This window comes from Panthera onca, chromosome D2 (genome assembly GCF_046562875.1).
Source record: "Panthera onca isolate mPanOnc1 chromosome D2, mPanOnc1 haplotype 2, whole genome shotgun sequence".
Classification (NCBI taxonomy): Eukaryota; Metazoa; Chordata; class Mammalia; order Carnivora; family Felidae; genus Panthera; species Panthera onca.
The window spans coordinates 62,748,489-62,773,682 of record NC_138349.1 but is presented as its reverse complement, the minus strand read 5'-3'; the positions used below and the strand labels follow the sequence as shown (position 1 = coordinate 62,773,682).

The following is a 25,194-nucleotide window of genomic DNA, read 5'->3' as shown; positions in this document are numbered from 1 at the left end:
GCATTAAAAGAAAAAAATGATTCAACAATTATTGAATATCTACACCATGTCCTATAAACTAGAAATTAACATACAAATATTCATTTCATCTATAGCTTCTAAAAAGCATTGTTAAAAAAAAGTTACCCTATGTGGTCATCCATTATCATTCCCAACTTTGTGCTGAATAATATCATGAGGATTATTTTTATAAAGGTACTATATATGCTTGAAATGAATATATACTCTGCAATCCTTGGGTGTAATGCTCTCTCAACATATATCCAGTACTTTAGAGTTGTCACTTGTGTTGTTTATATTGTTTTTATTTTATTGCTTTATCTTTTGTCACTCAAAGAATTGTTGTGGATTCTTCTATTTCTCCTTGTAGTTTTCTCAGTATTTGCTTTAAATATAATCTAATCTTATCAGGATATTTCTTTCTTTCTCATGAACTGAATGTTGTAATTTTGTAGTATATATCACTCTAATAATGCTTTCTGCCTTAAGATCTAACATATCCTAGATTTTTTTTATTACTTTTTGACTTATTTTTCCATTCTTTTACTTTCACTTATATTTTTTCCTTAGCTATTTTAGATGTGTGTCTTGTACAAACATGTTTTACTACTTAATAAAGTGTAACAAGCTTGGTTCTAACTGATGAATTTAGTACAGTTACATTTAATGGAATTACTACTATATTATATTTACATCTCCCTATAATTTTCCTTTGAATTTTCCATTTGTCCCATTTGTTCTATGTTTATTTTTCTTTATTTTCTTTTTGATGAACTTAGAACTTTTAAAAGTTTTACTGAATTAATATATACATACAGAGAACTTCACACATAATAATTGTAGAGCTTGATGAATTAACACAAAACAAATCTAGGTAATAAAAATCTCAGTCAAAAATAGAGAACTACTAGCAGCTTAAAGAACCCAGTAGTGTCTCTTTATCTTTTCTTACCTCTCTTTCCTCTTTCTGCAAAGATAAGCACTATACTGACTTTCGAGACTTTTATAAATTAAATTTGCCTGTGTTTGAATCATGGAGCAGGTACTCTTTTTGTCTGACGACTTTTGTTAAATATTGTTTTTACAACTTATTTGTATATTTGTGTATAATTGTAATTAGCTTAGTGTCAGTGTTTTATGGAATCTAGTTATAATGTACTAAAATTTTTAACCCTAAAAAAAAAAAAGAAAGAAAGAATTAACCTAATCGGAGCTAAAACATTTTTTTAACTCTATAAAGAAATCTAAATAAAAATATCTTCTTAAAAGAACTGAACTGAATATACTCAAAGTACAAGCTTTTAAAAAGAAAAACCTGTGTTATATGAGATATATATTTTAAAAGTTGTAAGAAGTCGGGGCACTCAGGTGGCTCAGTTGGTTAAGCATCTGACTCTTGATCCCAGCTCAGGGCTTGATCTCAGGGTCATGAGTTCTAGCTTCATGTTGGGCTCCAAGCATGGAGCCTATGGGAAAAAAAAAAAAAAGTTTGTAAGAAGTGAAATGTGAAGTAAATGATTTTGCAGGAAGACTTTTCTAAATGCCTTATACAGTATCTAGCAATACTGTTAATTCCTGGGTTTTCTCTTTTCTCATTCTTATACTTACTTCTGCTAATTAATCACTTACTTAAAATCTGAGACAATAATTTATTTTTCTTCACACCAACTTTTCTATCTTGCAGCATTTCAGAATAGCTTACAAGATTGAAAACCTAGAAACTCAAATTGCAGAAAAGAAAAGTCAAGAATATTTTCTCCTCAAATGAGTATAATAAAAATGATGACTGCTTTCTAAGTGCTTTTCTTACTAGCATAAGCCTTCTCTTAACAACAGTTTGGTTGGCCACAAGGAGTACAAATAAACTTCTGGTGCTAAACTGACAAGGTATTTGAATAGTAGTTTTGCCACTTACTGAGTATATGATAAAGAGAAAAGCTATGTCCTGCATTTAAAAAAGAAACCTAAGAATGTTATAGAAATGAAAGAAAAAAAGACTACAAAATTCTTTTAGGGATGGAGTGAAGAGCGGGGCGGGGGGGGGGGGATTAGATTTTAGGAAATGTGCTCTTCTGACAATATAAAAATATAAAAATCAAATTTATGATAATGTGCTTTATCCCTGGCTCTTAGTCTTATTATTTTATTTTTAATATAACAACCATTCACAAAACAAAAGCTATGTGAATAGTCAATTTTAGAAGATAATACCAAACTATTTTAGCAAATTATTCCATCATTTTACACTCCCACCAGGAAAGTAAAAGAGATCCCAAGGATTTACATTCTCCCAAACACTTGGTATTGTCATTTTAAAATCTGTGTCAAAAATGTTTCTGTGAAATAGTTATCACTTAATGTGCATTTTCCTGATCAATAATGATGCTGAATACCTCTTAATGTGATTATTAGCCATGCAGTATTTTTGTGAAATGTCTAGTCATTTATTCTCCCTCTTGTTTCTTACCCCATTTTTCTGTCTGTATGTTACTTAATTTGTAGAAATTAAAGGCACATTAAGATAAAGAAAAATTAACCATGAAAAAGTCAGCTTTATCAACCTTTACTGAACATTGCAGAAATCAAAATTCCACAACACGCCCTATTTTGTTTTGGAGAAATCTAGTCTACTGCACTGGTCAATCTGTCTATTCCTGTGACAAAAGCCACACAGTTTTAATAACTCAAGCTTCACAGCAGTCCTGATACTTGGTAGGAAAAATGACCGTCCACATCTGGATATTCCTCCAAAAAGTATCTTGATTATTCTTAGTCTTCATTTTTCCAAATAAAACCTAAAGTCTCTTTATCAACTGTCAAGAAAAATTCTACTAGGTTTTTTAATCAGAATTGCATTATATCTCTAAACGAATTTGGTGAAGAACTGATATCACATTAAAAGTTCTTGTAAATATACTATGAAATAGTTTCTGTTGTTACATTAAGGTCATTGATCTTTTCTTTTGCTATGTTTAATATGCTGTAAAGCCCATCCAAAGAATTTTTTTTTTAACGTTTATTTATTTTTGAGACAGAGAGAGACAGAGCATGAACGGGGGAGGGTCAGAGAGAGGGAGACACAGAATCTGAAACAGGCTCCAGGCTCTGAGCTGTCAGCACAGAGCCCGACGCGGGGCTTGAACTCACGGACCGCAAGATCATGACCTGAGCTGAAGTCGGCCGCTCAACCGACTGAGCCACCCAGGCGCCCCTCAAAGAATTTTTTTAATTACTGTATTTTTTATCTATAAATGTTTACCTGGTTCTTTTTTATATATCTTAGATTTCTTCTATATTCATGTTTTCCTTTAAATCCTTGTAAATATTGAGTAAATTTATAATAGTGTTTTACTGTCTTGGTTTGCCACTTACTTCATTTCTGCCATTAGTTGCATCTGTTTCTGCTGACAGTTTGCCTGTTCGAATAGCCTGTTACTCGTCCATAAACTACAGGAACTAAGAATATACATCTAAAAATTTTTACACCACTTTAATATTGTTGGGACATCAACACATAATTTTTTATAATATATAAAAGTTAGGTATGAAACTGAAATAAATTTTTAAATATTCCTTCAACATAGTTTAAAAAGAACTAACTAGGGACGCCTGGGTGGCTCAGTCGGTTAAGCGTCCAGCTTCGGCTCAGGTCATGATCTCGCGGTCCATGAGTTCGAGCCCCACGTCGGGCTCTGTGCTGACTGCTCAGAGCTGGAGCCTGTTTCAGATTCTGTGTCTCCCTCTCTCTCTGCCTCTCCCCCTGTTCATCCTCTGTCTCTCTCTGTCTTAAAAATAAACGTTAAAAAAATAAAAATAAAAAGAACTAACTAGGCTTTTATTTTAGGATTAGTATGAACATATCTCTATTCTTTGGTGTTAGCTACTTTTTTTTTTTTTAAGGAAGAAAACAAAACTTTACCAACGTGTTTTATTACCTTTACTTCATCTATCTTTTTCAGCATCTGTCTTTATATCTGAATGACAGTTTGGATGTATAAAAAAATTCCAAGCTCTTTCCTTCAAATTTTTAAAAATACCAAACTCTATCCCCTTTATTCCTTCACGTATTTTCTGATCACTTTTTTCTCCCTCCTCAGATTCCTATCATCTGGATGTTAATACTTTTGCTCTTCAAAGGATTTATTCTGTTATTTATCCTATTGTTTGTATTCATGTCAGCTATTATGTTTCTTATATTGAATAACTTTTCCTCTCTTATATTTTCTTATTTTATATTATTAATCTTTCTTCCCCAATTTTTTTAGCATAAGTATTAGGATAATTTTATATTCTCAATCTATTTTTGTATTTCTACTATGAATTGAATCTGTAACTGAGTACACTATTTTTTTCTTTGAAATATCTTATTATTTTGGCCTGTGTGCTCATTTTCTTCTAAGAAAACTCACTCAAACAATGCATATGGGACAATGCCAGACCACTTGTCAGCCCCAGTGAGCTCAGGATGTTGAAGTGGCAAACACCTAAAGTAAAGAGTTTTAGGCAGCAGAAAACTACAGTTAATCTCTCTTCTTTTTTTCAAAAAACAATTCCTTGCGGGTCACCTGGCTGGCTTGGTCTGCAGAGCATGTGACTCTTTTTTTTTTTTTTTTTTTTAATGTTTATTTATTTTTGAGAGAGAGAGAGACAGAGTGTGAGTGGGGGAGGAGCAGAAAGAGACAGGGAGACACAGAATCCGAAACAGGCTCCAGGCTCCAAGCTGTCAGCACAGAGCCCACAGTGGGGCCAGAACTGCAACGAGATCATGACCTAAGCTGAAGTTGGACGCCCAACCAACTGAGCCACCCAGGTGCCCCATGCATGTGACTCTTGATTCTGGCTTTGTAAGTTCAAGTTACGTTGAACACTGGATATAGAGACTACTTAAAAAATAAAATCTAAAGAAAACAAAAAACAAAAACCAATTCCTTAGGAAGGGAGCTTCACTCTTTGTTCACAGGAAAAAATGTCATGCAAGGGAGATTCTCTTCAGACTATAATTTATCAGTACTAGGAATGTGGCAGGCATGAGGTAGGGAAGCAACAGTCCATCTCTCTCTCTCATCCCCTAAGAGGCAAAGAACACCATCCTGATTTCATTTCCTGAGGATACCAGGACAAGGGTTCTGAGACACTGCAGATATGGAATGATTAGGCAATTTGGGTTTAATGGGGAGAAGCAAGAGCAGAACTCCAATAGTTCATTTCCAATTTTTCTTCACAAAGCCAAAGTAAGTTGCTTCTAGCCCTCAAACAAAACTCCCAGCCCATAAACCCATTCAAAACTCTTCCACCATCTTAGAAGTTTCTTGCTATATGTTCTAAACCTTTAGTTTTCTTTATAAGACTACTGAAGCTGATCTTGGGTAAGGGAGCCAACAGTCACACAACTTGAACATCTTTGTAAGAATGTGAACATTCTTTTTAATGATAAAATATTTTCTCATCTCTTGAGTATATTAGATTTTTTCCCCTTAAGTTTTCATAACTATTCCTTGCAATTTCTTGGGTATCATTTTTTCCCCCTGTGTTTGTATGCCCTCATGTTGGGAAGCTCTTTTCAAGTATTGAGCACTCTTCACTATTAATTTATATTAAAAAGAAGTGAAAACTCTGGCTGGAAAATGAGTGGGTGTCCGCCTCACTAAAAATGACTAGGTAAATGCTGACTGTTGTAGTGAAGGGTTCCTAAGGGTCAGAGTATTTCTTCTCTGAAAAACTGTAATTTCTGTAAGAAGAAACCTCCCTCCAATCTCTTACTTAGGAGGTATATGCCAAAGTCAACAGTATTCCGGGAAGAAGCCATAGAAAATAGCATAGGGGAAGGAACTCCCACTACTTAGTATGAAGATTTTAAAGTTGCTAGATTCTCGGGGCACCTGGGTGGCTCAGTCAGTTAAGCGTCTGACTTCAGGTCATGATCTCAGGGCTTGTGACTTCAAGGCCTGCATTGGGCTCTGTGCTGACAGCTTACAGCCTGCAGCCTGCTTCAGATTCTGTTTCCCTCTCTCTCTGCCCCTCTCCCACTCATGCTGGGTCTCTGTCTCACAAAAATGAATAAACGTTTAAAAAAAATTTTTAAGTTGCTAGATTCTAAACTACAAATTACAAGAACCTAAAGTCAGGATACTTTAGTTTTTTGTGATTTTTCTTTCCTTTTCTTTTTTTTTTTTTTTTTTTTTTTTTTTTTTTTACTTTAGGTGTTTCCTCACCTTTACATTTATTGAAACAGTTAAAAATTTCTATATTTGTTACAGCACAGTTCAGAACAGAATATATGATGTGTTTCCATACCCAGTCAAAAAAAATGGTATGAGATTCCTAATGGAGAAAAGGGTTTTGAAAAATATATTTTATATATGTGAAAATTTAATGGATATGAAAATTAGATAATACTGATGGAAGAACAGGACAGAAATGGCTACTTGGGTAAGACCTAAGTAGGGTTGTGATGAGAGTAAAAAGAAAGGATAATCAGAAAATTGTACTCCTACTCATGAAGGACAGGTGTCAGAGCCAAACACGGGGAAGCATGCTGGCCACACAAACTAAGCCTAGAGATTGCACTTGTGTGTCCTGAAGCACAAGTTGGAAAAAAATATTATTCACTCATAAAACAGAAATCACACTGAGTATAAAAAGGTTAGGAACAAAAAAAAAATAAAAATAACCTCTCGTATATCTTGGCATACTTAGATGTTATATAAAATGAGATAATAGATAGACTTTTTCCTTTTTGAAAATTTTTATAAACAATAATATAAATTAATCAAAAGTAATGAATAAATGCTTTTATCATCTAGACAATAACGTCTGCATTTTATTAAGCTTACTACATAAGATGAACCATGTTATACATATTCAATTTTCAAATAAACTATTTTGTATGTCCTCAAGTAACACCATCTAGTATATTCATTTAAAAAGATTTTTAAAATATTTTTAATTTATTTTTGAGGGGTGGGGGATGAGGTGGGGTAGAGAGAAGCTAAGGCAGGCTCTGTGATGTTAGCGCAGAGCCTGACATGGGACTCGAACTCACAAACCACAAGAACATGACCTAAGCCAAAATCAAGGGGTGAGTAGGGGAGGAAATGAGAGAGAGGAAGACACTGAATCTGAGGCAGGCTTCAGGCTCTGAGCTGTCAGCACAAAGCCCGATGCAGGGCTTGAACTCATGAACTGCGAGATCATGACCTGAGCCAAAGTCAGTCTTCTGTTGATTTTTAATTGGATTCTTTGTTTTCTGTTGAGATTTTTAAGTTCTTTATTATTTTGGATACTAAGCCTTTATTGGCTATGTCATTGGCAAATACCTTCTCCCATTCTGTAGGTTGCTTTTTAGTTTTACTGATTGTTTCCTTCACTGTGCAGAATTTTTTTATTTTGATGTAGTCCCAATAGTTTATTTTTACTTTTGTTTCCCTTCCTCAGGAGACATATCTAGAAAAAAGTTGCTAGGGTCAATGCCAAAGAAGTTTTCCTATATTCTCTTCTAGGATTTCTATGGTTTCATGTCTCACATTTAGTAGGTCTTTTTTTTAAATTTTTTTATTTTTATTATTATTTTTTTTAAGTAATCTCTACACACAATGTGGGATTCAAACCCTGAGATCAAGAGTCACATGCTCTTCCAACTAGGCCAGCCAGACACCCCTCACATTTAGGTGTTTATTCCACTTTTTCAAGTGTTTATGTTATTTGGGGGGGGGGGGTGGGAAGGGAGGGAGACGGTGCACACACATGCGTGGGGGAGAGGCAGTGAGAGAGGGGGGATAGAGGATCCAAAGTGGGCTCTGTGCAGAGAGCAGACAGTCCCATGAGGGGCTTGAACCCACTCACAAACCATGAGATCATGACCTGAGCTGAACTCAGATGCTTAACCAACTAAGCCACCCAGGCACCTCTAATCCATTTTGGATTTACTGTTGCATGTGGTATAAGAAGATAGTCCAGTTTTCCCAGCACCATATGTTGAAAAGGTTGTCTTTTTTTCCATCAGATATTCTTTCCTGCTTTATCGAGGATTAACTGACCATATAATTATGGGTTTATTTCTCAGTTTTCTATTCTGTTCTATGGGTCTATTTTTGTGTCAGGATCATACTGTTTTTATTACTATAGCTTTGCAATGTAACCTGAAGTCCAGAATTGTGATGCCTCTAGCTTTGCTTTGCTTTTTCAAGATTGCTTTTGCTATTTGGGATCTTCTGTGGTTCTGTACAAATTTTAGGGTTGCAAACCAAACACTTATTTTTACCATGTAACACCAGCTGGCTATCTACCTGAGCCTTCATAGGTCTTTATCCCAGCAAACTGAACAAAATGCACAGATAATTCTCAGTGTTACAAACTCAAATGTGTTCTTATAAGCACACTGAGACTACCTAGGGACAGACATTAATTAAGCTTGTTAACAGTTACATATAAAACAATGTAAATTTATTATTTAAAAATGATTAACATTAGCTCTCAGTTACTATGGAATACATGGATAAGCAATAGTATGATCTCTTCCTTAGAAAAGTTACTTAAGAGGGGTGCCTGAATGGCTCACTTGGTTAAGTATCTGACTCTTGATTTCAGCTCAGGTCATGATCTCACTGTTATGAGATCCAGCCCTGAGTCAGGCTCATTGGGCTCCAATCTGAGCATGGAGCCTGCTTGGGATTTTCTCTCTCAAAATAAATAAACATTAAAAAAAGAAAAGCCTAGAGTGTTTGGGTGGCTTAGTCAGTTAAGTGATGGATCATGGCTCAGATCATTATCTTATGCCTTGTGAAATTAAGCCCTGATTCTCCCTTCCTCTCTCATTATCTCTCTCAAAGTAAAATAAATAAACATAAAAAAAAAAAAAAGAAAAGCTACTTAAGAAAGCAAATTACAATAAAAATTTTTTACTTGATAAACATGAATGATGTAAAATAGGGGGATAATCAGCCACAACAGTAACATAGGATATCATTTACGGCAGACAGTACTTGGATGGGCAATGTCAACTTTGGCTCTTTGTATTTCCCCTGTCTGATTCTATTATAACCTAAGCTGAACAGTTTTTTCTCTTCCAATCTCTAAATAGGAGCAAGTACAACTCATTAGATAACATATCTACTTAGTAAATTCTGATTTCATTTTAGGCCTATCTCCTAAATCCCTAGAGTATTTTTTTGACAGTTCATTTACATAACAAATAAGTTAATTTACATAAAATATTTTGCTGATTCCAGAGACCGTTAAGTATAATCCTTGTTAGGATGAATTATATTAGTTTACATCTCAGAGAACTATCATATTTCCAAGTTTTTAGAGCCATATATTACAGCTGTCCCCATCACTTCAGTATGTATTCGATGTAGATTAACACACTGTAAGTGTGCTCATCCCACGTAGCTTGTACATGTTAACTGCTAAGTTAGTTACACTATAGCTATTTACTGAATTACAAAAAATTATTTTCAATAATAACAGCAATATATAAGAAGGCAAAGATGTATTATACATTCTGGTGCAACTAAAGCAACATTATTTCGTACAGTGAATGATCATATGAGAGAACAACGGGTAACACGAATGAATGACAACTAAGAAAAGAAGTCTGTAATTGACAGAGAAGGCACTAGGTAGAAATCTGAAGGTTTCAAAGAAGTGTAACAACCCATTGAAAGTTCTGTTTAAAGAGAATTAAACACTGGGGTGCCTGGATGGCTCAGTCAGTTAAGCGTCCAACTTCAGCTCAGGTCACGATCTCATAGTTCGTGAGTTTGAGCCCTTGCATTGGGCTCTGTGCTGACAGCCCAGAGCCTGGAGCCCACTTTGGATTCTATGTCTCCCTCTCTGCCCCTACTCCCCTCACACTCCCTCTCTTTCTCTCTCTCTCTCTCTCTCTCTCTCAAAAATAAAGGTTAAAAAAAATTAGAAAAAAAAACCTAAACACAACAGCAATTGATTAGTTAGGAATCACTGTACTAACTTATGTAGTGATTCCTTAAAAGAACCAGGGAGCATCCAACCTGAAAAAGGACAAACTTTATAAGAATACAGTAATATCTAGAGCGAAGACACATGTCTACAAAAAGATGCTTCATCTTCATGCCACTACCATGTTTCATGAATTTACATAAGCCTATACAACTACAGTTTCATCAACTGTAACCTAATTTGTAAAAGGGTGGAACAAATGGAAAGCTACTTCATTGCCAGAAGACAGACAGATATAAATAAATATATAAATATGCCTACATGTATGTGTGTATATATTTTTCCCCCAGGTACCTAAAGTCTTTTAGTACCTTATAAGAATAAATTTTGGGCTAGCTATATATTCTAAGAAGCTCACACACACACATACACACACACACACACACACACACACACACACACACAGCTCAAAAAGCTTACAAAAGGTAAATGATTTGGTCTTAATCACAAAATTAAGGAAAGATCCACTAGAGATTCCAGGTTTCCGATTTTTATTTTGCTGTCCATGATCTTTAAACCAAGTTGTTGTTTTTTTTTTTTTAAAGCATTCTGAAATTTTTAAGAAAGTAATGAAAATGCTGAGATATCTAGGCAAACACCAATAAACAAACAGATTTGAGGGGCTTAAGGAAAAAGTACTCTGATAGCTTTTGCTTTTGTGTATATTCAAAAATTTTCATAATAAAAAATAAAATGAAATACTTATAGGAAAAGAAAAGTTTCTGCTCCAAATTTATTACAAATACCTATATGGACATTTTCATAACTGACTTAATATTATATTTGTGGAAAGGTATAACATTAAGAGTTGGCTTTATTTCTATATTTTTATTGGTAAAGACTTAATGTCATGGCTGTTTCATATTAGATATAATTTTTTCTTTACAAAATTGAAAGTCAACACACACATATATACAAAAGTACATAAATATAGGAATAATTTTCACCTAAAACTAAATGTTTTCCCTTCTAAACTGTGTATCTCCTGAGGGCATAGATGCATACTTTTGCATTTTTCTATTCCAAATACATAACATGTGCTTACCATGAAACACAATCTAATAAATGGTTAAACAATAGAATCATATCAAAATGTTTAATCCAGTTTTGATAGATTTTAACTTGCTAAAAAGAGGTTGTTTTAATTTAATTAATTTGAGGCACTGATTTTGGTTACATTTAAGAAATCTAAACAGACAATATGTAGAAACACGTATTTTAATTACATTTCACAAGGTTTAGGAACCTTAGCATTTACCATCTATACAGAAACTGATAAACTACTGACCTTAAAAGGTAGGACAAATTTTTTTGAAATAATGATTCGCATTACACAGTTTTTAAAGCTAAAACACAGTATCTGTACTCCCTTTCCTGCATATGTGAAAGGCAAAATACTGCTATTAGAAATTTCTCCTAAGGACAAATCTCAATGAATAAAAATGCTACTACCATCCGCCCTGCAAAAATTTCCCACTTAGTTGTATCACCAGACAATTAGGAGGCAGAAACTTAAGAGTATTAAGAATACAATTACCCTGCTCTAAAAATGAGGAAATGTTTCTTGACAATCTTTTCATTTGAGCACTCACAATTTTGTCTCAGAGTTTTTCAATTCTTGCAAATGAAGTATAAAGGTCACTTCACCTTGATGTCTTTTCTCAGTTGAATTTTAGATATTTAAGTACAACTTTTTTCAGCAAAATTGATTTATAAAGATAGACAAAATTTTCTAAAGTCAAATACCAAAATGAACTCACAAAGCCATTCCTCAAGACAACTAAAAAAATGTGTTAAGGGGCGCCTGGGTGGCTCAGTCGATTAAGCAGCCACCTTCAGCTCCAGTCAGGGTCTCACAGCTTGTGAGTTTGAGCTCCACATCCGGCCTTACGCTGACAGCTCAGAATCTGGAGCCTGCTTCAGATTCTGTGTCTCCCTCTCTCTCTCTGCTCCTCCCCCACTTGCACGCTGTCTCTCTCTCAAAAATAAATAAATTTAAAAAAAAATTTCTTTTAATTAAAAAATGTATGAAAATGAGAGCCTATTTTGTAACTGATAAAAAGCAAAGGAAGGAACTTCAGTGATTCACAGCACCCTTAAAAAGCCTTCACAGACAATACTGATATAAAAGTATAGCCACAGAATACATTAGATGCTGACCCAATAAAAGGTAATAAATATATTCCATTACTGTTAAACATATACCACTTTTTCAGTACCATTAAATTTGATTTATTGGCATCAAAAGTTTTAATAAAGGAGAAATGAAACATGGTCTTTGCTATTCCTTCTGAATATAAATTTGTGTTCAAACAAGTTTTGTTTTTTTTTAAAAAAAGACAGACTTTCCTCTTTTTAGAATAAGGAAAAAAATTTAACTTAGCTTTCACCACTTTAATGAATTAAATTGTATCAATTTTATATTTCCTGCATAAAAATAGTAATTAACACAGGTTACTATAACCTATAATTATATATGCTAAGCATACAATCCAGGATCTTTTTTTAAAACTGTGGTTTCTTTTGTTTTCAAGTCTTGTTCCCTAGGCTAAGGAGTTCTAGTCCTTCACAAAAAGAACTGACCCAGAAAAATGGAGACACTACCTCACAGAGGATAAGGTCAGTACAGCAGTCTGAGAAAGTGCCTCTAATGTTGCTATCAGAGACTGCTGTTCTAGGTAGCTTCAACCTTGAAAATAAAATTTATAAGACAACCAACTGGATACTTATCCAAAAATGATGATTATCTAGTTGTGAGAACAATGAAATACAAGAAAGGCCTTTACAGTACTGTATAAAACCAAATATTCTACTTAATATTCAGTTAAAAGGACACTTAATTCTAAATACAATTCCTCTTGAAACCTGGCATTTTGATCATGACATGCAATTTGAACCATTATAATTGTTTGGAAAAATAATGGATAGAAATATCTAAACCATGTTAACGTCTTATATATGCATATAAGAGTAGAATCAAATCTAGGCATCTGGGTTTACGTAACTATGTACTTACCAAGTTTACAAGTTACTACTATATAATGCCTTTCAACTTGATTTTCTTTAAAGATTTCTTTCTTTCTTTCAAGAGAGAAGGCACAAGTGAGTGAAGGGCAGAGAGAGAGAGACAAGGAGGGAGAGAGAGAGGTGGGGTTCATGCAAATGGGGCTCAAGCTCACTCAATGCAGGACTCAAACTCACGACCATGAGATCATGACCTGAGTCGAACTCAAATGCTTAACTGACTGAGCCCCCCAGGCTCCCCTCAACTTCATTTGTAAGATCAGGTAAGATATTATGGTATTGCACATATGCTTCTAAATTTGAAAAAAAAAATTTTTTTTTTTTCTTGAGAGAGAGAGAGCATAAGGCAAGAAGGTACAGAGAGAGACAGGCAAAGAGAGAATCCCAAGCAGGGTCCATGCTGTCAGTGCAGAGCCCGATGTGGGGCTTGAACTCACCAACCCTGAGATCATGACTTGAGCAGAAACCAAGAGTCAGGTGCTTAACCGACTGAGCTATCCAGGCACCCTGCCTCTAAAATTTTTTAACCTCAGTAATGTTTACTTTGCTTATATTTTAAACCTCATCTAGAACTGAAAAGTTCTGAATCACTGCTCTTCCCAGTAAAGAAACATGGAGGAAAAAACAACTGTATGTGTTGCTGGGGGGAAGGAAGTAGAAGGCATGTATGTGAGGAAGAAATCTGAAAGAATCTTATTCCTAGAGCTACTTCCTGCGATATTTAATAAAATCTAGGGCACAAAAAAAAAAAAAAAAAAAAAAAAAAAAAGGAAAAGAATGAAAAATTCAATTTGAGTCATAATGGTTAGAATACAAAGGACAAATACCATAAAAGTTCTCAGCACAATGTGTTTTAATGTGATCATCAAGATGTTACCATGATTCCTTGGTTTTACACAAATCCTGTTAGGAGGCCTTGAGAATTCACACAAGAAGAGCCCCACAACAGAAGAATGCTAAGAGGACCTTAGAAAAACTAATTCCTAATTAGTGACCACTGCATTAGATCCTAACCCCTTAGTTTTCATATCCTTCTGAGATGCTTTGTAAAGTCGTAGAAAATCCACTATCTTTTTTTGTTTGTTTGTTTGTTTTAGTAAGTTCTACAGCCAGCGTGGGGTTGTGAATTCACAACCTGAAATCAAGAGTCACATGCTCTACCTATTAAGCCAGTCAGGTGCCCCCACCTTCTTTCTTATAGTATTCCCCTTACAGTGGCAAAGCTGTTCCCTGGGCCATCCTTTATTCAAGTGTCTTTCCTGCTTTGCTTCATTCATTTAACTACAGGAGGAACAGAAAGCAGATGAGCCAGAGGCATCTGCCCTGTTTTCCTAGACATAAAGTATACTTAGTGACATTCTGCAGGTTTTATTACTAAGTAAGGAAATACTTCCCATTTAAAAAGTATTTGATAATCTAAAAAACAAATCTACACATTCATTATTTTACTTAATCATAACAACTTCCAATGAAACTGGTACAAACTGATAGAGTTTAAAAGATATATAAACTCATAAGGTTTATAAAGTACATGTTATCTTACAACTAACCCAAGTGTTCTTTCTATCCAGGCAAAAATTCAAAACCAAAAGAAATGAACAGTGCCAGGAAGGGGCAAAGAGATAGAGGGAGGGAGAGGGGGAAGGGAGGGGAGGGGGAGGGAGGGAGGGGAAGGGAGGGGAGGGGGAGAGGGGGGAGAGGGAGTACGGGAGGGGGAGGGAGAGGGAGAGGGAGAGGGAGAGGGAGAGGGAGAGGGAGAGGCGGAGGGAGAGGGGGAGGCGGAGGCGGAGGGGGAGGGGGAGGGGGAGGGGGAGGGGGAGGGGGAGGGGGAAGGAGAATCCCAAGCAGGCTCCACATTGGCAGCATAGATCCCAATGCAGGGCTCAGACTCACAAACTCTGAGATGGTGACCTGAGCCAAAATGAAGAGTCACAATGGAGCCACCCACACGCCCCCAGAAATACTATTTCTAAAAAGCTTATTTGGAGCTCTTTAAAACAGATATAAATATGATTGGGAGTTTAGAGTTTTTCTTTTTTGTTTTTTAATTTTTTTTTTTTAACGTTTATTTATTTTTGAGACAGAGAGAGACAGAGCAAGAACAGGGGAGGGGCAGAGAGAGAGGGAGACACAGAATCTGAAACGGGCTCCAGGCTCTGAGCTGTCAGCACAGAGCCCAACGCGGGGCTCGAATTCACGGATCGTGAGATCATGACCTGAGCCAAAGTCGGACACTTAACCGACTGAGTCACCCAGGCGCTCCTAGAGTTTTTCTAAAGGTTATTCAGATACAATTTAAGTATCTATTGCCAAGATAGACCCAGATGTAATGGCATAATTTTAGAGATGCTTAAGAGTTGACTACATATGCTACATGAACTCCATAAACTTAAAAAATTTGAAGAAATAATCTTTTGATGTTTTAGCTTTTTATTAAGCTAAATTCTCTATCTTTTATAGTGGGACCAGTTATATTTTCACATAATTAAGACATGAGAATGGGCAAATATTATTTCCTTCATCCCAGTGGAGTCTCCTTGCTTATAGGAAAAAAAAAATTAAGAACAAAAAAACTAGTTTATACTTTCAGTAACATTCTCTTTGAACAGATACATAACTCACTTTGATAACTGCTTAACAGATCTAGACAGCCCCACAGGAAGAGGACAGCAATGAACATACCAAAGGAAAGGTATGTAAAAAATGGGACAAAGTAAAATGGGACAATCACTGAAACATAATACACTCAATATCTGCATTCTTTGAATGTCTAGCTTATGAAACTCTTATTTTGGGAGAAACCCCTACCTTTTCAGGCAGTCTCTCACCTATAGTAACTGGAAAATGCCAATACATTTCCAGACTCCTTAGCAACTAAGTCTATCGTTCAGACAAATCTGCCCCAGAATTTGAATCGAAAGCCTGTAGGAAGAAGCAAAGGACAAGTAAAGTCAATGCTGGCAAGGGTACTGGAAGTAAAAGTATCTTTTTTTGTTGTTTTGTTTATTTTGAGAGAGAGAGAGAGAGAGAAAGAGAGAGAGAGAGAGAGAGAGAGAGAGAGAGAGAGAGAGAAAGCCAGAGCAGGGGAGGGGCAGAAAGAGAGGTAGACACAGAATCCAAGCTGTCAGAACAGAGCCCAACACGGGCTCGAACTCACGAGCTGTGAGATCATGACCTGGGCCGAAGTTGGGTGCTCAACTGACTGAGCCACCCAGGTATCCCAAGAAGTAGGAGTATCTTCATCTGCTTTCCAGAGGCAGTAATGTTCCAACATCAGAATAGTGATGATGTAATTTATTGTCCAAACTGGGACATTTCTGAGACTGAAATGAACCATCAATTATTACCAAGAAAAACCAAGATGTATGGCTATGTAAGCATTAATGGTATTGCTATAGTGCCTCTGTCCAGCACAGAACCACTTTTCTGATCTGATTTCCTGTCTATATTGGTTCCTGCACAGTCTGCAAGCATGGTCTCAGATCTTGCTGGGAACCTGTGTTCCAAAGTTCTTTACCGAAGTCCTTTTTCTGCTTAAAATTGTCTTAGTTGGTTTCACTATTTTAACAAAGAACTGGTAAGAAGATCTACAGTGAACAGGTGACTATTTAGTATAATGGGGAGAATTAACTTTGGATGCCTTAAAGTTCCACTTGCTATTTAAAACCACTAAAGTAAGTATATTATAAAATTTATCTACCATATTTCTAGTTCCCTCTTATTTCAAGGAGATGAACTACATTCTCTACTATATTTTTCTACTTTAGCAAAGGAAGATACCATTGTCTCAATTTACAAGACAATGTAAAAAATACAAGATATAAAGGTTAAATGGAAAGATTTGTCTTTTCTGCAACTAGATGGAATGAAGGGAAAGGGCAGCTAATTAGTACTTATCCTCTGCTACCTCCCTGGTGCTTCTATTCTTAACTCCTTCCTCTTGGAAGTTGGGCCAAGAGTCCTACAGTATGCTTTAAAGCCTGTCTGAACAGTACACCAAGCACAGTGGTGCTGTGGACTCCTCTGTGACTCATTTTTACAGCTCTCCCTCAGGCTCTTTATATTCAAAGTATCATCACTTCTGCTATCCGGGTTTATTTTGAGGGGTAGAGGGAGGGTAGCCTCTCTGCCTCCTGGAGACACCTTGGTGGAAACTCACTTCAGCCTCTAATAAAAAAAAAAACAACTCCAAAAAAGAAAAACAGAAAGAAAAAGTCATATAAACCTAGAATGCGTATGTCCTAATTTGTGCAGAAGCTTTAACAGTTCTTAAAATTAATAAGCAAGAGAAACTAGAAAGAGAACCAGCCACCCTAATGTTCCTGAAAGAAAGGTGCCTTTGGCCATATTTAACTAATGTGACTTTGGCACCCTCTCTGTCTCTTCTAAAATCCCTAAGAATAATTACCTTACACATATGATATTACCTTACCTATGATAATTACCTTACACCTATGATAACTTTCTCATATGAGAAAAATCATAATGCAGAGGAGTACAGAGGAAATACAATAGCAGGATAGTTTCTTCATCTGTCTAAAGAGGCAGTTGAACTTAAACTTCTTCTGGTTCTTTTTAACACAAATACTGTACGGCTCTACATTTAATCATTTCATACTAAAGTAAATTTTATAATTTAAAAACGCTTGTAATCTTTGTTTTTGTTTTAATTTTTTTAATGTTTATTTTTGAGAGAGAGAGAGAGAGAGAGAGAGCGAGCGAGCGTGGGCATGAGCAGGGGAGGGGAGAGAGAAGAAAATAAGCCCCAGGCTCTGAGCTGACAGCACAGAGCCCGATGCGGGGCTTGAACTCACAAGCCATGAGTGACCATGGATTTTTATCTATATCCTTTTAAGTTTTTAAGTCTCTGTATTAGCGAATTTGAAGCTAATCTTAATGAAAGCATATAGATTTAGAATTCTTATATCTTCTTATTGAATTGAGCATTTTAACATTGTAATGTTTCTCTAAATCTCTAGTAATAATTCTTACTTTGAGTATTTGTAGAATAGTTCTATAATTATATCAACTTTTAATGATGCCTTTGAACAGTTTACCTTTTTCCACTGTATTATTTTCAATCTCTTTTATATTTTAAGTATAGCTCTAATAAACAGCACAGAGTTGGGTTTTGTTTTTTATTTTGTCTGCCTATCATTGGATTTTAACTGAACTGCTTAATCCATTTCAATGTAATACAATGACTAGTATAAATGGGTGAAGGTCTACCATCTGATTATTTGTTACCTATTTGTCCCATCTGCTCTGTTTACTTCTTTTTTAATGTTTATTTATTTTTGAGAGAGAGAGAGAGAGAGAGAAAGAGAGCGAGCAAGCAATGCAAAGGCAGAGAGAGCATTAAGACAGAGGATCTAAAGGGGGCTCTGGGCTGACAGTAGAGAACCCAATGTGGGGCTCAAACTCATGAGACAGGAGATCATGACCTGAGCAGAAGTTGGACACTCAACCAACTCAGCCACCCATGCGCCCCTCAGTTTACCTGTTTTTAAATGCATTTTCGATTAAACAGATGTTTTATTGTTCCATTTTTTTTCCTATTTTACTTCCTATTTTATTCACTTTTAAGTTATACAATTTTAGTAAGTATTTTAGTGTTTACCTTAATAGATTGAAAAAAATTCCTGAATTATTTTTACCTACCATAATTAGCAGTTTAATAATTTTAAAAATAATGCAACTTATAGCAGTTTAATCCCATTAACCTTCCTTGTCACTCACTGTGCTATTATTGTCATATGTTTTACTTCTATGATTTAAACTCTATAGATCACAGTAAATAGTTTCTTAAAGGCAATACTTTAAAATTTACCTACATTTTATATTTGTATTTACCTCAATTTTGTATTTTATAAAATATCTTTATATTTATCTATAACTCCTCTGACACTCTTCATTCCTTCCTGCACTTACATGCCTTTATCTGGAATGATTTTCCTTCAGCCTGAATGCTGAAAGGGCTTTACAGTTAAGTTCTACCATGCTTTCAAGAAACTTAATTCCAATCCTTAAAACATCTTCCAGAATAAAAGGGGAGAGTATTTCTCAGCTCATCTTTTGAGTCTTGCATAACCTTCAGACAAAAAGCAAGCCAACAACATATATAAGAGAAAAATTACCGGCCAATCTCAGGACTACAGATGCAAAAATTCCTGAAAAAAGTTAATGGCAATCTAAGGCCAACAATATGAAAAAAGATCATTCATTAAAACTGATTTGGGTTAACCCAAGAAATCTAGGGGTAGTACTCTTAGAAAATGTTATAAATGTCACTCAATATAGTACAATAGTGAGACATGCACCACGGCTTCAACAGCAACAGTGGGTCTCATGGTCTGGGCATTGTCAGGCCCTCTTCCAAGGGACTGTAGGCATATGCCAGTCCTTGCTCTACCATAATAATGAAAAACCATGATTAAAAATCGCCAATATGTTGGAGGAGATGAAACAGGACTCTGTGAGGTATGTTCCTGAGACACTGAAGAAATATGATATAGAAAAGGGCATTGTGGCCCATATTAAGAAATATGGCTATTAAGAAATAGTGTAATAAGAATTCAACCCCACCTGGCACTACATTGTTGGGAGGAACTTTGGTAGTTACCTCACCCATGAAACCCAATACTTCATCTACTTCTATCAAGGCCAAATAGTCTTTCTTAAAACTGGTTAAAAGTATAGACTATTCTAGGGGCACCTGAGTGGCTCAGTTGGTTAAGCGTCCAACTTCGGCTCAGGTCATGATCTCATGGTTCGTGAGTTCGAGCCCCGCGTCGGGCTCTGGGCTGACAGCTCAGAGCCTGGAGGCTGTTTCAGATTCTGTGTCTCCCTCTGTCTGCCCCTCCGCTGCTTGCTCTGTCTCTGGCATTGTCTCAAAAATAAATAACATTAAAAAAAATTAAAACAAAAAAGCATAGACTATTCTAGACCCAGTGATCCATCCAAAAACAAGGACCACAGCCTAAACTCCCAACACCAGTTCCTGAAATCTTCAACCTTGATTAAAGGAACACTTCAATCTTTGAAACTTTGTGTTGTTTTGTACAGGGCATTCTCTGTACTAATTTGTTGTAGCTATTAAAATATTAGCAAAATATCTTGTATTTATTTTCCATTCCATTCATCTCTGCCCTATGTTTTTTCTTCTAAAAATAAATTCCTTTCAAAAAATTAATAAATTTGTTGGAGGAAAACAGTATTACATATAATTTTTTTTAATACATGGAAAAATACAGTCAACAGATGCAGTATTCCATACAACTCAGCACATACTCATGATAAAAAGAATCAGGCAAAATGAAAAGAGAATTTCCTTAACTTGATAAAGAACATCTACAGCAAAGACCAACTTTAATGATGATAAAGAAGCCCACAATCACATCTATTCAATATAAAATGGTAGTCCAAAATTATTGAAAGAAAAAAGAGAGAAAGAAATATTAAAAACACAAGAGACTAAAAAAGAAATACTGTCATTATTTGCAGATGGATATATCCTCAATGTTGAAAGTTAAGAAAATTTTGTCAGGTTGTTAGATACAGAAGTAAAAATTTAATTTCATTTAATTAATTGCATCTATTAGAAAGTAAAAGTTTTTTTTTTAAATAAATGTTTATTCATTTTTGAGAGAGAGAACATGAACAGGGGAGAGGCAGAGAGAGAGGGGTACAGAGGATCCAAAGCCGGCTCTGCACTGACAAGTCCAATGCAGGGCTTAAACTCACAAACCACAAGGTCATGACCTGAGGTGAAGTCGGATGCTCAACTGATTGAGCCACCCAGGAGCCCCAAGGTTTTTTTTTTTTTTTTTTTTTAATCCCAGTATAAACATACAGTGCTATACTAGTTTCTGGTGTACAATACAGAAATTCAATAATTCTATACATTACTCAGTGATCAGGGTAAGTGTGCTCTTAATCCCATTCATTTAGTTCACCCATCCCACCACCTGACTCCCCTCTGGTAACCATGCATTTGTTCACTATAGTTAAGAGTTTGTCTCTTGGTTTCTCTTTTTCCTTTGTTTCTTTTGTTTCTTAAATTCCACACATGAGTGAAATCATGTGGAATGTGTCTTTCTCTGACTGGTTTATTTTGATTAGCACTATACACTCTAAATCCATCCATATTGTTGCAAATGGCAAGATTTCATTCTTTTTATGGTTGAACAATATTCCATTGTATACATATATCACTTCTTTATCCATTCATCCATCAGTGCAACTTGGGCTGCTTCCCTGATTTGGCTACTGTAAAAAAATGCTGCAGTAAACACAAGAGTGTGTATACTTTTTCCAATTTATCTTTTTTGTTTTCTTTGGATAAATACTCAGTAGTGTAATTACTGAATCATACGGTAATTCTATTTTTACTTTTTTAAGGACCTCCATACTGTCTTACACAGTGGCTATACCAGTTTGCATTCCCAACAGGGCAAGAGGGTTCCTTTTTCTCCACATCATAACCAACACTTGTTTATTGTGTTTTTGATTTTAGCCATTCTTACCAGTGTGAAGTGATATCTCATGGTTGTTTCGATTTGCATTTCCCTGATGATGAGTGATGCTGAGCATCTTTTCATGTGTCTATTGGCCATCTGGATGTCTCCTTTGGAGAAATCTCTGTTTATGTCTTCTCCCCATTTTTTAATTGGATTATATGGTTTTGGGTGTTGAGTTGTATAAATTTCTTACATATTTTGGATATTAACCCTTTATAAATGTCATTTGCAAATATCTTCCATTTTTTAGTTTTGCTAGTTGTATCATTTGCTGTGCAGAAGTTTTTTTAATTGGATGTAGTCCCAATAATATGTTTTTGCTTTTGTTTCTCTTGCTTCAGGTGACACGTCTAGAAAAATGTTGTTATGGCCAGTGTCAGAGACATTACTGTGTTCTAGATTTTTATGGTTTCTGGTCTCATATTTAGGTCCTTAATGCATTTGGAATTTATTTTTGTGTATGGTGTGAGAAAGTGGTCAAGTTTCATTCTTTTGCATGCAGCTCTCCAGTTTTTCCAATACCGTTTGTTGAAGAGACTTTTTCCCACTGCATATTCTTGCGTACTTTGTTAAGGGTTAATTGACCACGTGATAAGTGTGGGTTTATTTCTGGGCTTCCTATTTCTGTCCCATTGATTGCTATGTCTATTTCTGTACCAGTACCATACTCTTTTGATTAATACAGATCTGTAATTAAAATGTGAAGTTCAGTGTTGCCTGGGTGGCTCAGTCAGTTAAGCATCTGACTTTGGCTGAGGTCATGATCTCACAGTTCATGGGGCTGAACCTCGTGTCAGGCTCTGTGCTGGCAGTGCAGAGCCTGCTTGAGATCCTCTCTCTTTCCCACTCTGCCCCTCCCTAACTTGTGCTTTCTCTCTGTGAAGTTTTGAATTGTGATACCTCCAGTTTTGTTTTTCTTTTTCAAGACTGCTTTGGCTATTCAGGGTCTTTTGTGGTTCCATAAAAAGTTTAGGGTAGTTTTTTCTAGTTCTGTGAAAAATGCTATTGGTATACTGATAGGGATTACATTAAATCTATAGATTGTTTTAGATAGTATGGACATTTTAACAATATTTTTTCTTTCAACTCATGAGCATAAGGAATGTCTTTCCATCTGTGTGGACTTCAATTTCTTTCTTTAGTTTATTCATTTATTTTGAGGTGGGGGAAGAGACAGAGAGAGAGAGAGAGCAAGAGCACGAGCAGTGGAGGGGCAGAGAGACAGGGAAAGAGAAGATCCAAAGTAGGCTCTGGGCTGACAGCAGAGAGCCCAATGAGGGACTCAAACTCACAAACCATTAGATCATGATCTGAGCTGAAGTCAGATGCTTAACCAACTGAGCCCCTTCAGACATCCCGGTCTTCAATTTCTTTTATCAGTGTTGTATGGTTTTCAGAGTACAGGTCTCTCACCTCCTTGTTAAGTTTATTCCTAGACATTTTATTATTTTTAGTGCAACTATAAATGGGACTGTTGCTTAATTTCTCTTTTTGCCCTCTCCTTAGTAGTGTATAGACATGCAATGCATTTCTGTACATTGATTTTGTACCCTGAGACCTTACTGAATTCACTGTTCAGTTCTAGCAGTTTTTCGGTGAAGTCTTTAGGGTTTCCTATGTATATTATCATATCATCTGCAAATAGTTGAAAGTTTGACTTATTCCTTACCAATATGGAAGGTATTCCTTGTCTGGTTGCTGTAGCCAGGACTTCCAGTAACATGTTGAATAAAACTGATCAGAGTAGACATCTGTGTCTTGTTCCTGACCTTAGGGGAAAAGCTCAGTCTTTTGCCATTGAATATGAACTTAGCTGTGGGTATTTCATATATGGCTTTTATCATGTTGAGGTATGTTCCCTCTAAACCTACTTTGTTGAGGGTTTTTTATCATGAGTAGATACTGTACTCTGTCAAATGCTTTTACTGCATCTATTGAAATGATCATATGGTTTTTATCCTTTCTCTTGGTGATGTGCTGTATCATGTTGATTGATTTGCAAATAATGAACCATCCTTGCATCAGGAATAAATCCCACTTAATCAGAGTGAATGATTTTTTTTAAATGTATTATTGGATTCAGTTTGCTAACGTTTTGTTGAGGATTTTTGCATCTCTGTTCGTTCATGAGAGTTACTGGCCTGTAGTTCTCTTTTTTTGTAGTTTTGGTATCCAGGGTAATGCTGGCTTTGCACAGTAAGTTTGGAAGCTTTCCTTCCTCTTCTAGTTTTTGGAATCATTTTTAAAGTAAAACTTTTTAAAGAAGCATTATTAAAATATCTAGAAATCATCAATATAAAAAGCTTCTGCACAGCAAAGGAAACAATCAACCAAACTAAAAGGCAGCCTATGGAATGGCAGAAGATATATAAATGTCAATGACATATCTGATAAAGGGTTAGTATCTGAAATCTACAAAGGACTTATCAAACTCAACAACCCCCTTCCCAAAAAAACCAAATAACCCAGTTGAAAAATGGGCAGAAGACATGAATAGACACTTTTTCAAGGAAGACATCCAGATGGCTAACAGACTCATGAAAAGATGCTCAACATCACTCATCATCAGAGAAATACAAATCAAAACCATGATGAGATACCACTTCACACCTATCAGAACAGCTAAAATTAACAACACAAGAAACAACAGGTGTTGGCGAGGATGTGGAGGAAGGGGAAACCCTCTTGCACTTTTGGTGGGAATGCCAACTGGTATAGCTACTTTGGAGAACAGTATGGAAATTCCTCAAAAAACTAAAAATAGAACTGCCCTACAATCCAGCAACTACACTATTAGCTATTTACCCAGAGGATACAAAAATACAGATTTGAAGGGGTTCATGCACCTCAATGTTTATAGCATTTTCAACAATAGACAAACTATGGAAAGAACCCAAATATCCATCGACAAATGAATAAGGAAGATGTAGTATACATACATACATACATACATACAATGGAATATTACTCAACCATCAAAAAGAATGAAATCTTGCCATTTGCAATGACGTGGATGGAACTAGAAGGTATGATGCTAAGCAAGATAAGTCAAACAGAGAAAGACAAATACCATATGATTTTACTCATATGTGGAGTTTAAGAAACAAATAAGATGATCATATGGGAAGTGGGGGGTGGGAGGGGAGAAAGGGAAACAAACCACAAGACACACTTACCACAGAGAGTGAGCTGTGGTTAAGGAGGTGGGCGGGGGATAGGTTAGATAGGTGATGGGTATTAAGGAGGGCACTTGTGATGAGCACTAGGTGCTTCAATTCAAAATGGGCTTTAATCCCTGTAAGGCCTAGTTTATTCAAGTATACTTTTAGGGCTATCTTCCCTAAATAGGGGTGATTTTCGCTAACCAGGGGACATTTGGCAATATATGGAGATACTTTTGATTGTCACAGTGGGTCCTGGCATCTATTGAGTCTACAGGCCAGCGATGCTTCCAAACATCCTTCAGTTCACAGGACAGTTCCTGACAACAAAGAATTACCTGGTTCAAACTGTCAACAGTAGTAAAACTGAGAAACCCTGATGTAGAGTACAGCTCCTTGAGGTTTTAGCATAAAACCAGAGAGGTTTGTTTAGCAAACAGCTCTGTCCTTAGAGGTCCTGAACTCCAACTTTTGTCTCCCTAGTCCAGTAAGTATGTCAAAACAACTGCTTA

General features: G+C 35.9%; 1 protein-coding gene and 1 pseudogene across 5 annotated transcripts in view; one reads left to right on the top strand and one right to left on the bottom strand.

The window, feature by feature from the left end:
* Positions 1 to 25,194, bottom strand: part of JMJD1C (jumonji domain containing 1C) — a 260,706-nt gene that overhangs the window by 131,961 nt on the left and 103,551 nt on the right. The window lies entirely within an intron of this gene.
* Positions 19,442 to 19,693, top strand: LOC132685390 (dynein light chain 1, cytoplasmic pseudogene; annotated as a pseudogene).